At 48.3% G+C, this 14474-nt stretch overlaps 1 protein-coding gene across 1 annotated transcript in view; it reads right to left on the reverse strand.

Moving 5' to 3' along the window:
* Positions 1-14474, reverse strand: part of WDPCP (WD repeat containing planar cell polarity effector) — a 422579-nt gene that overhangs the window by 290445 nt on the left and 117660 nt on the right. The gene's annotated exons all lie outside the window — the stretch shown is intronic.

The raw sequence follows: 14474 nt of genomic DNA on the forward strand, positions 1-14474 counted from the left end.
TTCTGGTCACATGGATATGATCTCACACAGGTCCTGCAAGTCAAAAATTAAATCGATTGTATAATACTTGTGCAAATTCTAACAGGGGGAGGGGATAGCTATGAATACCCCCAGATATTATCTGATCTGCAGCTACTGTCACTCAAGAAGCTGATGATTTTATAAACTTTACTTTCTTGGATTTCAAAACCTATACATCTGAGCTGACCCCTACAGGTATGTATAGAATCAGCCTGATAGTGCAAGTATAGCACTGGCTTTAGGTTATATACGAAAATCCTGGTGATTGGTTCCCTTTAATGTCTATACAACTGTTCACATGTGAGTTTTTGGGGTTTTGGACTGTACAAAAAAAAAAAAAAAGATGGAGACATGATTGTTTATTATGATTTTTGTGAATTTTATTCATTTTTTTCACGTTTATGGGTCCATCAAAAACACGGACAGCACTGGCGAACGGGTGCTGTCCATCACATCTGGGACCCATTCATCAACATGTCTGGTCCACGCATAGGAACAAACTTGGACATGTCTCCACTTTTTTTTGGATCACTAAATAAATAAAACACACATAAAACATGTTAGTGGCGCCTTAAGCTATCATGGGTACACGTTCGATAATAATAATAATAATAATAATAATCTTTATTTCTATAGTGCCAACATATTCCGCAGCGCTTTACAATTCAGGAGGATCATATACAAACAAGTAACAGTTATAGAAATACAATATTTAGAGGGAAAAAAAACGAAAAAAACACAACCCTGCTCGTGAGAGCTTACAATCTACAATGAGATGGGGGGGGGCAAGGTACAAGTGCTTATTTACAATGACAATCCAGCCATCTCACGGAAATGGGGGATAGATAATGGCTTCCTGGACCAGTTGGCCAGAGCCTTGAGATGCCTTTGGGTGCCATGGAGTTTGATGTGTAGTTATGTTGTGAGAAGTTGTAGAGGGACTATGTGAATCAAATCTGATTAGGGAGTGTGATAGACCGCCCTAAAAAGATGCGTCTTTAGGGTGCATCTGAAGCTGAGTAAGTTGGGATTTGTCCTAACTTCTTGGGGAAGAGCGTTCCAGAGGGTTGGTGCAGCTCGGAAGAAGTCTTGGATTCGGGAGTGGGAGGTTCGAATTAGTGTGGATGTTAGTCGAAAGTCGCTTGCAGAGCGTAGAGAACGGGTGTGGTGATAGACAGAGAGGAGGGTGGAGATGTAGGAGGGGTGCCGCACTGTGGAGAGCTTTGTGGGTGAGAACAAGCAGTTTGAATTGGATCCTGTGATATATGGGCAGCCAGTGCAATGACTGGCACAGAGCAGAGGCATCCGAGTAGCGGTTAGCCAGATAGGTGACCCTTGCTGCTGCATTAAGGATGGACTGTAGAGGAGAGAGTCTAGTTAGGGGGAGACCAATTAATAGAGAGTTACAGTAGTCAAGGCGAGAGTGGATCAGGGCCACGGTGAGGGTTTTTGTCGTTTCCATTGTGAGAAAGGGGCGGATTCTAGAGATGTTCTTGAGGTGCAAGCGGCAGGAGCGGGCAAGAGATTGTATGTGGGAGGTGAAGGAGAGATCAGTGTCAAGTATAACCCCCAGACGGCGGGCCTGCGGCCTAGGACTTATCGTTGTGCCACACACAGAGAGGGAGATGTCAGGTTTAGGAAGGTTGGAGGATGGAGGAAAAAGCAGAAGTTCAGTTTTGGAAAGGTTAAGTTTCAGATAGAGAGCAGACATGATGTTGCAAACTGCAGTCAGGCAGTCACTGGTGTTCTGTAGTACAGCGGGGGTGAGCTCAGGGGATGACGTGTATAGCTGTGTGTCATCAGCATAAAGATGGTACTGGAAGCCAAATCTGCTGATGGTCATTCCAATTGGGGCAGTGTAGAGGGAGAAAAGAAGAGGGCCAAGGACTGAACCTTGAGGGACCCCAACAGTGAGAGGAAGAGGAGAAGATGTGGAGCCAGCAAATGATACGCTGAATGAGCGGCCAGAAAGATAGGAAGAGAACCAGGAAAGAACAGTGTCCTTTAGGCCGATGGAATGGAGCATAGAGAGAAGGAGACTGTGGTCAACATTGTCGAAGGCGGCAGAAAGGTCAAGAAGAATAAGCAGAGAGTGGTCGCCGTTACGTTTTGCTGTCAATAGGTCATTGGTCACTTTGACAAGGGCAGTTTCTGTTGAGTGTAAAGGGCGGAAGCCAGACTGTAAAGGATCTAGAAGAGAGTGAGTGGAAAGGTAGCGGGTGAGGCGAGAGTAGACCAGGCGCTCCAAGAGTTTGGAGATGAAGGGGAGATTGGAGACTGGTCTGTAGTTGCTTGTGCAGGATGGTTCGATCCACAAATAAAAAAAATTGTAGAATATGTGTGCAAAACTAGCCTATATTAGTGGGGTGGGGCGTAATACATAGCATGCTAAACCATAAGTCCTACTTGTATAGGTGTGTGTACAAATATGTAACTTTTTGCCTCTTTTCCACCACCCTGGACACGTTTTAGAAAAGTGCCTGGGGCTCGGTGGAGAGTGGCATCTAAACATCAGTGTTAAAGAGTAACTCATTTTTCTTTTCCACTATGTATTGCAGAGTTATGAATTGTTGTAATCTGCTTTGTTAGCTTATTTTTCCTTCATTTCTCCCAAACAATATGCTGCAGTGCAGATTTGATACCTAGTTCATACTCCTTCACAACCTGCTTTCAACTGCTACTCAGCAAAATCTGTACACTACATTTGAACAATATATCTGAGCTCAAGGTGGGGAGCAGAGACACCAAGACATGAGATTCCTATATGCAGACAGTTTTGAATAGTTCATGGATTTTGCCGAACAGCAGTTGAAAGTAGCTTCTAAAAGAGCATGAACTGAGCATGGAAACAAAAATGAAAAAAAACTCAAATTTAATGCAAAAATAAACAATATTGAAATGTCTGATAATACATAATATAATGGATAATGAAATTAAAGTTTAGTTACTGTAAGGTAATGTCTCCCATTGTGAGCACAGTTTTTTCTCGATGGGAGCGCTCCTCCTGTCCAACAGGGCGGTTAGTTATGGCTGGTTACTGTGTATCCTGCCCAACACATGAGAAGAGAACGGAAGGAGGAGGAAGAATTATCCTCTTCATAAATACTCCAGACTCAAACTATGGCCCTGATTCATGAAAGCAATCATGCTAGAATTCTAGAGCAAATTGCTTTGAAAAGTTGTAAAATTTTTGTTCAATCAAAAAGTGGCGCAAATTTTTTTTGCAATTTTTCCATTTTCACACCAGTTTCTCCTGGCTGTCAAAATTTGGGTAGTTGTGGGGGGACGGGTGAACAGCAGGAGAAAGACGGCACAGCTTGTCTAATTCATCATGAGCTGTGGCGTTCCTTACACTAAAATTCTTGCCCCATTCAAGAAGCGCTTGCCACTCGTCACTCCTAAATCATTAATAAGTGTGCGCCACCCAAAGGGCGTAAAAAAGGTTTACAAATATGGGGTTAAACTGCTGGGAGGATTTGATGTTTATTCCTCCGGGCAGCTTGTGCTTTCAGATATAGCGGTGCATAGCGTGGTTTCAGTCACCGCTCAGTACACAGTGAGAGACAACTGTAACCACGACTCGGCACTGACTGACAGCCGGCTCTGTATGAATGCAATGCTGAGCAGCTGTCAGTACAGCCATCACTCATTATGCACTGAGCGGAGACTGAACCACGCCTCTATGACTGAAAGCCAGAGGCTGCTGGGAGGAATAAACATATTTTCCTCCCTGCATAGGAGGCATGGCATCAGAGTGCTATTAACCTGCAGATAAACCCCATATGTGCCAGTTAATAATGTTTTTTTTTTACATGACAGGTTCTCTTTAATAATGAATCAAATGCGTCTGCCTTCAACAAAGCCCTCTCACGGGCACTATTGGCAACACAAGATATTTGAGAGAAACCTTGTTTCTCAATTTAATATTGATGTGCCTTGGAAAAATAACTAGTGAGCCACCCCTTTAAGATCGAGAAAATCTCCCTATGTGTGCAGAGCATTCTCTGATTGCCCCTGTCAGCAGATCCACAAGATATCTGTTTATGCTGTTTTAGAATAGAGATGAGCAGTTCTGCTGATAAAATGAAAGTATGGTTACAGGTTATGAAAAAAAAAGACATTAAAATAGGCACATTATATATTCACAAGTGGTGGATTTGTAGTTGAAATTTCTGCAGATGAACATTCCCCCCATTCATCTGAACAGGACTCTTTTGGCGTCAAGCACATGGATTTCAGCAAATTCCTATCAAATGAAAGGGACAGTTTGGCTTTGTGTGCGTGCTGAGTATTTGGGTGCAGAAATTTTTACATCAAATCTGCATCTCTTGGCAGAAAAAAATGGGCATTTTTGATGCATTATATCCATGTGTATTCTATGCATGCAGAACCGCTGAAAGAATTGACATGCTGCCAATTTATTTCTGCACCAAATCTGCAAGGGAAAAAAATCAACATGCACACAAAACTACATGATTCTCATTGTACTCAAAAACGCATCCAGAAATGTGATAAAAATGCACATTGTCGTTCAGTGATTTCTGTAGCAAATCTCCCCCCAATGTGTTAATACACCTTTAGGCTAAGTTCACACACTGCGTTTTTTTGACGCTGCGTTTTTGGCCACTAAAAACGCACAAAAACGCACCCGCGTAAAAAAAAACGCGGCAAAAACCGCATGCGTTTTTACCGCGATTTGTTACGTTTTTGGCTGCGTTTTGCTGCGTTTTTGATCTCTGCGTTTTTCTGCGGTTTTCCAATGCATTGCATGGGGGGAAAACGCTGAAAAACGCAGGAAAGAATTGACATGTCCATTTTTTTTTTTTTTTAAGCTCAAAAACACAGCTTAAAAAAACAGTTGTGTGCGGACAGCAAAATTGAAAACTCATAGACTTTGCTGGGGAAGCAAAGTCATGCAGTTTTGAGGCCAAAAATGCACCCGAAAAACGCCACGAAAAACGCACTGTGCGCACATAGCCTTATATCTTCTCTTCCTTCTTCTTAATAATCCTACCCTTGCCTACAAATGTCTTCTATCATTTATGACAAGAGGTAGATCTTCAGCTCATGTTACAGACCATTAAAAAAAAAAACAAAAAAAAAAACAAACAAACCCTGAATATCACAAATAATTACAATCATTAAACTATATCATCGGCTGCTAGTTAAATCATTCATAAGTTTTATGGTCTATGTAATATACGATAAGGAGCAAATAAAACCTCCTGTTAGATAGACCATGAGCAGAATTCAATGTGCCTGTCATTGTGAATTTCGGAGGAGCGCTGCTCTGTAATATCTGTCTCAGCCTTTACAATGCATCAAAATAAAAGAATGGCTGTGATAAGATATGAATTACTATAAACTCCTACATTCCTTCACTTCAAGTTATGGACAAAGAAATGTCCTGAAATTAAGCTAACATTTAAAATTAAATTTTTCTGCAAATCAAGCAGTAATGAGACGTACAGTATCATCTATCATATTATACAGCGAGCAGCAATGCTACAAGATGCATCATTTGTGATATATGGACTGTCAGGCTACATACAGGCAGGGCACGATCTCTCCCATTATTCAAAATGTAACCGTGTTATTATAAACAGATGATCAATGACATTAATAGTAGAAAAAAAAAATGAGATCAACCTACAAGAAAATCTGCGATCACCTGAGAACTTCACACACATTCTATCTTTTCTATGACACATGGAATGTGTTTCTATAGACTCCTCTTCTGTATCATAGGGGGTTATAGCCCCATTAATTGTAATTAGAGACAGAAAGATAAATTAGCAGTGTGTCCTAGAACACAAACTGTCACAATAAAGCGGATCTGTCAGCAGATTTTACTATATGAAGTGATCAAGAGTATTCATGAGCTGCGGACTCCTGCCCTACGACTGTTGATTGGCAAATTTTTACCTATATCTGTGCACAAGGAACAAGCTCTCCGAGGCTAGAAAGTAAGGGAGGTTGCAGCTCATGAATACGCCCAAATCCTGCCTTAACATAGTTGGCTGCACTCCCTCTAAGGCCGTGGTCACCCGGCCGCATTACTTGTCCGAGAATCACATCGCAATGCACAGACTGGCCGGTGGCTCTCCTGACCCGAGCGTGTATTTCTATGCAGCCAATACTCTTGGATCAGGAGAGCCGCCTACAAGTCCGAGAACTATGATGCGATTCTCAGAGAAGTAATATGGCCGGCCTAAGACCCAACATCTGTTAGGGCCAGGTGGACGGGCAGACCCAGGAGGTGGATCCACTGGGCCGAACTCCTTGATGATGATAAGGGGTCCGGTAGCTGGAGCACTACAGGTAGCAGGAGAGTCCGTGCACAAGAGTATAATGGAGAAGTCCCTGGGACCACGGAGTCACTGATGGTAGTCCGGGTGACGGAGCTCAGGTTCGGAAGCCGAGATGATGTCAGGCGGAGTCCGGAACCGGTGGAGCGAGATGACGGGTCACCACAGGGATCAGAGATGGCACGGACTGTCAGGATGGCAGATAGGCAGCGTTCGAGGTGCGGGATTCGGCAGGACCGGATGGCAAGGCAGGATCGGCTCTAGAAGAGAGAGAGGTGAGTATCTCACAGGAACACAAGGAGACCTGACTCCTAGCTTGGGAAACACGAAGAACAGGCCCCGCCCACTTGGACACTAAACCCCTTTATACCCTGTACCTGTGTGCATCATTTCCTGTCAGTGGACGCTGGCCCTTTAAGAAAGGGTCAATGACCGCGCGCGTGCCCTAATGCGCATGCGCGCGGCCCGGGTGCCAGAAGCCAGAGCAGGAAGCTGTGAGGAGGAAGCAGCAGAGCCGGGCTGGGGCTGAGAAGCCGACGGGCGCCGGGAGCATGGACCAGGACGCCTGGGAAGCGCAGGCAATGGAGGCTGGAGAGCGGGGAGCGGCGGAGACCGGACCGAAGAACCGGGGAGCGTGGCAGGTGAGCCGGGGAGCAGGTCAGGGGACCCGGGGAGCGTGACAGTACCCCCCCCCCACGCCCCCCTCCCCGCAACCGGGACAGGAAGGCACGGATCAGAGGAGTGCCCACATTCTCCCGAGGCTCCCAGGACCTATCCTCAGGACCATACCCTGCCCAGTCCACCAGGAAGAACTGTCGACCCCGTACGGTCTTCATGGCCACGATATCCCTTACCGCATAGATGTCGTCATCGGCAATAGGAGGAGGAGCCGAACTGGCAGCAGCGGAGAAGGGACCAAGGACAACCGGCTTGAGCAGGGAGACGTGGAAGGAGTTGGGTATCCTCATCGTGGCCGGGAGCTGTAGCTTGTAGGAGACCTCATTGATCTTGCTGAGGACTTTAAACGGCCCGATGTAGCGAGGACCCAGCTTGTAGGATGGTAGCTTCAATCGGACGTACTTGGAGGCAAGCCAGACGAGATCTCCAGGAGAGAAACACGGAGGGTCCAGACGTCTCTTGTCCGTGTGTCTCTTCATCCGCAGGGAAGCACGTTCAAGGGACGTCTTGACAGAGTCCCAAATCGTAGAAAAGTCACGGACTACAGCATCAGCAGCAGGAACATCCGAGGAAGAGGATACAGGTAAAGGGACGGAGGGCTGAAGTCCGTAAACGACATGGAAGGGAGAGCTGGAGGAGGACTCACTGACGTGGTGGTTGTGGGAGAATTCAGCCCAAGGAAGAAGCGTGGACCAGTCGTCATGATGGGCGTTGACGTAGTGACGTAAGAAGGAGGTCAAGATCTGATTGACCCGTTCCACTTGGCCGTTCGACTGAGGATGGTAAGCTGAAGAAAAGTCCAGAGTCACTCCCAGATGTTTGCAGAGAGCCCTCAGAAAGCGGGAGGTGAACTGAGTTCCTCTGTCGGACACAATGTGTGATGGAAAGCCATGCAAGCGGAAGATGTGAAGTATATAGGCGTCCGCGAGTTCTTGGGCAGAGGGCAGTCCAGTCATAGGGACGAAATGAGCCATTTTAGAGAATCGATCCACCACGACCCATATGACTGTGTGTCCGGAGGACAATGGCAAGTCCGTAATAAAGTCCATCGCAATGTGTTGCCACGGAACGGAGGGTATAGGCAGAGGCAGAAGACGGCCATATGGCAGGTGTTTGGGCGTCTTGTTCCTGGCACAAGAGGAGCAGGCAGAGACAAAAGAAGCGACGTCCGTGCGAAGGGATGGCCACCAGTAATGACGTACAATCGCACTCCATGTTCTCTTCTGACCAGCATGACCGGCTGTTTTCGAGGCATGGCCCCAGTGCAACACTTTTTGCCTGTCAGTCTCAGAGACATAGGTCTTCCCGGGCGGTATCTGGGCCAGGGTGACAGGAGCCACCGGAATGATCTTACTAGGGCAGATGATGGGTTGAGATGTCTCCTCCTCCTGCTCCATGGGCATGAAAGACCTGGACAAGGCATCAGCGCGTACATTCTTGTCCGCGGGACGGAAATGGAGCTGGAAATCGAATCTGGCAAAGAACAAGGACCACCTGGCTTGCCGTGGGTTCAGTCGCTGAGCAGACCGCAGGTATTCCAGGTTCTTGTGGTCCGTGTAAATAATAACGGGGTACACTGCTCCTTCCAGAAGGTAGCGCCATTCCTCCAGAGCCAGTTTGACTGCCAATAGTTCTCGGTCACCGATGGTGTAGTTGCGTTCAGGCGCTGAGAAGCTCTTGGAGAAAAAACCGCAAGTCACCATCTTCCCGGAGGAGGACTTCTGCATGAGCACTGCTCCGGCTCCCGAGGAGGAGGCATCCACCTCCAAGGTGAACTGGCGGTTTAACTCCGGACGGTGGAGTACAGGAGAGGAGGCAAATGCCCGCTTCAGAGAGCCAAACGCGGCGTCGGCCGCAGGTGACCAGTCCTTTGGATTAGCCCCCTTCTTGGTCAAGGCGGAGAGAGGAGCAGACAGAGCAGAGAAGTGAGGGATGAACTGGCGGTAGTAGTTGGCGAATCCTAGAAAGCGTTGGATTGCCTTCAGTCCAGAAGGAGGAGGCCAGTTGAGAATGGAGGAGACCTTCTTTGGATCCATCTGCAGTCCGGTATCGGAGATGATGTAACCCAGGAAGGGGAGAGAAGACTGCTCAAAGACACACTTCTCGTACTTGGCGTACAGACGATTCTCTCTCAGTCTTTGTAGTACCAGCTGAACGTTCTCTCTGTGGGTCTGGAGGTCCGGAGAGAAGACAAGGATATCATCCAGATACACCACCACACAGACGTAGAGAAGGTCCCGGAAAACGTCGTTCACCAATTCTTGAAAGACTGCTGGTGCGTTACACAGGCCGAAGGGCATCACGCAGTATTCATAGTGCCCATCGCGAGTATTGAACGCGGTCTTCCATTCGTCCCCAGAGCAGATGCGGACCAGGTTGTAGGCACCCCGAAGATCCAACTTGGTGAACACACGAGCTCCTCTAAGCCGATCAAACAATTCGGGGATGAGCGGCAGGGGATACTTGTTTTTCACGGTGATTTAGTTTAATCCCCGGTAGTCTATGCATGGGCGTAAGTCGCCTTCTTTCTTCTTAACGAAGAAGAAGCCTGCTCCAGCAGGAGAGGAGGATCTCCGAATGAATCCCCTTGCCAGACTCTCTGTGATGTAGGTAGACATGGCCCTTGTCTCGGCTGGAGACAGCGGATATATCCGTCCTCGAGGAGGTGTAGTTCCCGGGAGCAGGTCGATGGCACAATCGTATGGACGATGTGGCGGAAGTACCTCTGATTCCTTTTTATCGAAGACATCCGCGAAGGACCAATAGGCCGAGGGCAGTCCCGGTAGGGACTCTGGAACCGGAGGTCGTCGGATGGGTTGTATGGTCTTCAGACAGTTTTCATGGCAAGAAGAGCCCCATCGGGTGATTTCACCAGTGCCCCAGCTGACTGATGGCTCGTGTGTCCGTAACCAGGGAAGTCCCAGCAGGATTTGATGGGACATGTGTGGAAGGACGTAGAGAGCGATGGTCTCGGTGTGCAGGGCACCGATACGCAGTTCGACCGGCTTGGTGATCCAGGAGATGGTGTCAGAGAGGGGTCTCCCATCCACAGAGGCAATCACGAGGGGTTTGTCGAGTGGAGTAACAGGCACCTGGTACTTGTCCACCGTGGCTTGCTGGATGAAATTGCCTGCTGCCCCAGAATCGAGGTACGCCTCAGCCGTGAACCGCGTCTCTCCCGTTGTCACTTGTACAGTCCACATAACCGGGTCTGAGAGAGTCCCAGCACCTAGGGTGGCCTCTCCTACCAACCCTAGGCTTTGGAGTTTCCCGGCCTTTCTGGACAGGAGCGTAGCAGGTGTGTGCCCTCTCCGCAGTAGAAGCAGAGGCCCTTGGCGAGCCGCTCTGCTCGGCGTTGTTCAGACTGCCGCACACGGTCGATCTGCATGGGCTCGTGGACGGAGACACCAGATGCCGTTGACTGAAGTACGGCGGGCTTCTGCGGAGGAGAGGAATGCCGTACCGGACGTCTCTCACGGGACACTTCTTTGGATCGCTCCTGAAAGCGAATGTCCACTCGAGTCGCTAGGGTAATCAGGGCATCCAGGGTGGACGGTACGTCACGGCCAGCCAGCTCATCTTTAATTCGACCCGAGAGTCCTTCCCAGAAGGCGGCGGTTAGAGCCTCGTTGTTCCACCCGAGTTCCGAAGCCAAGGTGCGAAAACGGATGGCGTATTGACCCACCGTCAGAGTCCCCTGACGTAACCGGAGAAGAGATGAGGCAGACGCGGAGGCGCGTCCGGGCTCGTCAAAGGTGCCACGAAATGCCTGCAGGAACTCCTGGATGTTTGTGGTCACAGGATCCTCCTTTTCCCACAAGGGGTTCATCCACGCCAGTGCCTCACCCTCTAGATGGGACATGATGAACGCGACCGTGGCTTGGTCGGAGGCAAACAAATGCGGCAGCTGCGTGAAATGGAGGGAGCATTGGTTTATGAAACCCCTGCAGGTCTTGGGATCTCCGGCGTACCGGGGTGGTAAGGCCAAACGAAGTCTGGAAGCATCCGAAGAGGCTGCCACGGGGGCTGGAGCCGTGGATTGGCTAGTGGAAGCCCGAGATGCTGAAGATGTAATTGACGCTTGTAGCGTGTTCAGGCGGGCGTCCACCGAAGTCATGAAGTTCAGCATGCGGGTCTGGGTCTCACGCTGGCGTTGGAGTTCCTCCTGCAAGGCCGCTAGTGCTTCAGCGGGATCCATGGCCTGTTCTTACTGTTAGGGCCAGGTGGACCGGCAGACCCAGGAGGTGGATCCACTGGGCCGAACTCCTTGATGATGATAAGGGGTCCGGTAGCTGGAGCACTACAGGTAGCAGGAGAGTCCGTGCACAAGAGTATAATGGAGAAGTCCCTGGGACCACGGAGTCACTGATGGTAGTCCGGGTGACGGAGCTCAGGTTCGGAAGCCGAGATGATGTCAGGCGGAGTCCGGAACCGTTGGAGCGAGATGACGGGTGACCACAGGGATCAGAGATGGCACGGACTGTCAGGATGGCAGATAGGCAGCGTTCGAGGTGCGGGATTCGGCAGGACCGGATGGCAAGGCAGGATCGGCTCTAGAAGAGAGAGAGGTGAGTATCTCACAGGAACACAAGGAGACCTGACTCCTAGCTTGGGAAACACGAAGAACAGGCCCCGCCCACTTGGACACTAAACCCCTTTATACCCTGTACCTGTGTGCATCATTTCCTGTCAGTGGACGCTGGCCCTTTAAGAAAGGGTCAATGACCGCGCGCGCGCCCTAATGCGCATGCGCGCGGCCCGGGTGCCAGAAGCCAGAGCAAGAAGCTGTGAGGAGGAAGCAGCAGAGCCGGGCTGGGGCTGAGAAGCCGACGGGCGCCGGGAGCGGGGACCAGGACGCCTGGGAAGCGCAGGCAATGGAGGCTGGAGAGCGGGGAGCGTCGGAGACCGGACCGAAGAACCGGGGAGCGTGGCAGGTGAGCCGGGGAGCAGGGCAGGGGACCCGGGGAGCGTGACAACATCTGACCTGACCCAAGATCTGTCTTTAAGGCTGAGGCCACATGGGGATTAGTGAGAGTGCTCGCATGACACTCGGGTCATGCTCGCAGCACAGCAGGAGCCGAGTGTCATGTGACTGTCAAGCGACTGTGGTCCGATCATGTGATCAGACCACAGTTGCAGAGAGGAGAGCCGGCGCAGCGGAGGGCCGACGCTGCAGAGGGGAGGGCCGGCGCTGCGGAGGGAAGAATTTATCTCCCTATCTCCTCTGTTGCCGGCTGATGCGAGAATCGCAATGCTCTCGCATTACACCGGTGTAACGCGAGAGCAATACGATGTTTCTCTCGCCCCATAGACTTGAATGGGTGAGAGTGAAACAAGCTTGCATTGCACTCGCAGCATGCTAAGTCTGTTTTCTCGGTCCGATTAGAGTAGAGTAATATTGGTCCGAGTGGAATGCGATTTTTTTTTATCGCATTCCACTCGCTCCGTTTTTCTAACTGTGTGTCCTAGGCCTAAAAGAAATCTGTCATCAAGTTTTTACTAGACTATCTTAGAACAGTATAATATAGAGGCAGAGACATTGAATCCAGCAATGTATCACTCACTGAGTTGTTTGCTGTCATTTTGATAAAATCATTGTTTTCTCTACTGCAGATCTAGCAGTTCTCTGAAATCCGAGCTTTGTATAATCTGCTAATGCCACTGACAGGCACCTTTCTGCCTATACAGTGTACACAGACAGCTGCCAATCAGTGGTGGTGGTAGGTTATAACGAGCTCATGAATATATTTGACTACCTTGCAGCACACCAAGTAGTCCTTAAGCGACAATCTGTTGCTGATAAAACAGTGATTTTATCAAAAGTACACTAGGAAGCTGAGTGAGTTCTAAGAACCAAGTATCTGTCTGTACATCATGCTGCTCTCAGATTATGTGGCAAATACCTGGTGACAAAATCTCTTTAAGAGGTTAGGCTGGAATCACACTTGTGCGTGTCTCGCATTGCATCACCCAGCACGGCCGCACACTCTCCTGACAGGTCGGCTACATGTATTTCTATGCAGCCAAGATGCTCCTGTCCGGAGAGCATTTTAGCCCCAGTAAAGTGAATGAGATTCCTAAAGTCTCCTGCATACGTTGCTTATTTTTTCCTTGTAGATTTGCAGAAGATTTAAAGCTGCAGGATGTCAATTATTTCAAAGTGTTTGCTGCAGATTTCACTTATACTAATGAGTGGGAAAAATGCATAAAGAACACATGGATTTGAAGCTACATTTTTCCTGCCAACACATCTGTAGTTGGTTTTTTTTCTGCTGCTATTACTAAACCTGTCTAGTCCATAGGTGCACAACATTTTATTGATCAAAAGGGCCACAAAATTTTTTTTAAAGGGGTACTTACATGAATACATCACCAAAACCACCAGCAGTACATTAATACAAACCAGAACTAAGTACTGAGTATTTGAGAACGATTTGGTAGAGTTTCTGTGACCCCAAAAAAATCAGTGTGAACACACCCAAACTTATACTGAGTTTTTGGAGCAGAAACTCAACTAAATCCTCCTCATAATCTCAAAACTATGTTTTGAGAATTTTTGTGTTAACATAAAGCGTGTTATGGATTGCTACATGATCAGAACCATAGTCAGTACAAGAATGCAGCACCAGAACCACAGTCTGTACAGGAATACATCACCAGATCCACTGTCAGTATAAGAATGCAGCGCAAGAACCATCGTCAGTACAGGAATACCTCACCAGAACCACCCTCAGTACAGAAATACATCACCAAGCTCAGTACAGTGATCAACTGCAGTTCAGGTCAGCACCATATACACTTGTCTTATGTGACTATCATATATAGCACAGACAGAAGGGAGAAGATACCATATTGTAATTTCATCCTAATAGATTATATCACAATCCCCATATAAACGGATGTCATGGAATATACTCCAAAATTCAACCATCAAACTCGTGTAATAACACGTATAGGAGACTCATTCAGTTATAAAAATATTAAATTTTATTATAATTCAACCATAGAAGATAAAATAAATTTTCCATATAATATAAATATGAGGTAAGGTGGATTCTTTACACACCCACCCATCAAAGGACCACCCAAATTTAACCCATCATGATCCCAAGCAAAAAGGTATATAAACAGCCAGTGCAATATAATGGGAGAACACCATGTGGTCAAACAGTCATATTATAAAACAACAGTTTTCAGACTTACCCATGGTGTACAAGCTGAGGGCCTATCAGTGGCGGTTCAGAGGTGGGTAGGTGGGTATCCTTCAACCCGCCTCCCCTCTCCATAATGTCACCCTTATGCTGCCCCTCTCCGTATTGTCCCTCACATGCTGCCCCTCTACCTAATGTGTCCTCCCCACACTGCTCCTGTCAGTAAAGTCCCCCACACTATGCCCCTCTTAGTAATGTCTCCTCCACACTGCCCCTTTCCATAATAACCCACCCCCACATTGCCCTTTTCATAATA

The sequence above is a fragment of the Anomaloglossus baeobatrachus genome, chromosome 3, assembly GCF_048569485.1.
Source record: "Anomaloglossus baeobatrachus isolate aAnoBae1 chromosome 3, aAnoBae1.hap1, whole genome shotgun sequence".
NCBI lineage: Eukaryota > Metazoa > Chordata > Amphibia > Anura > Aromobatidae > Anomaloglossus > Anomaloglossus baeobatrachus.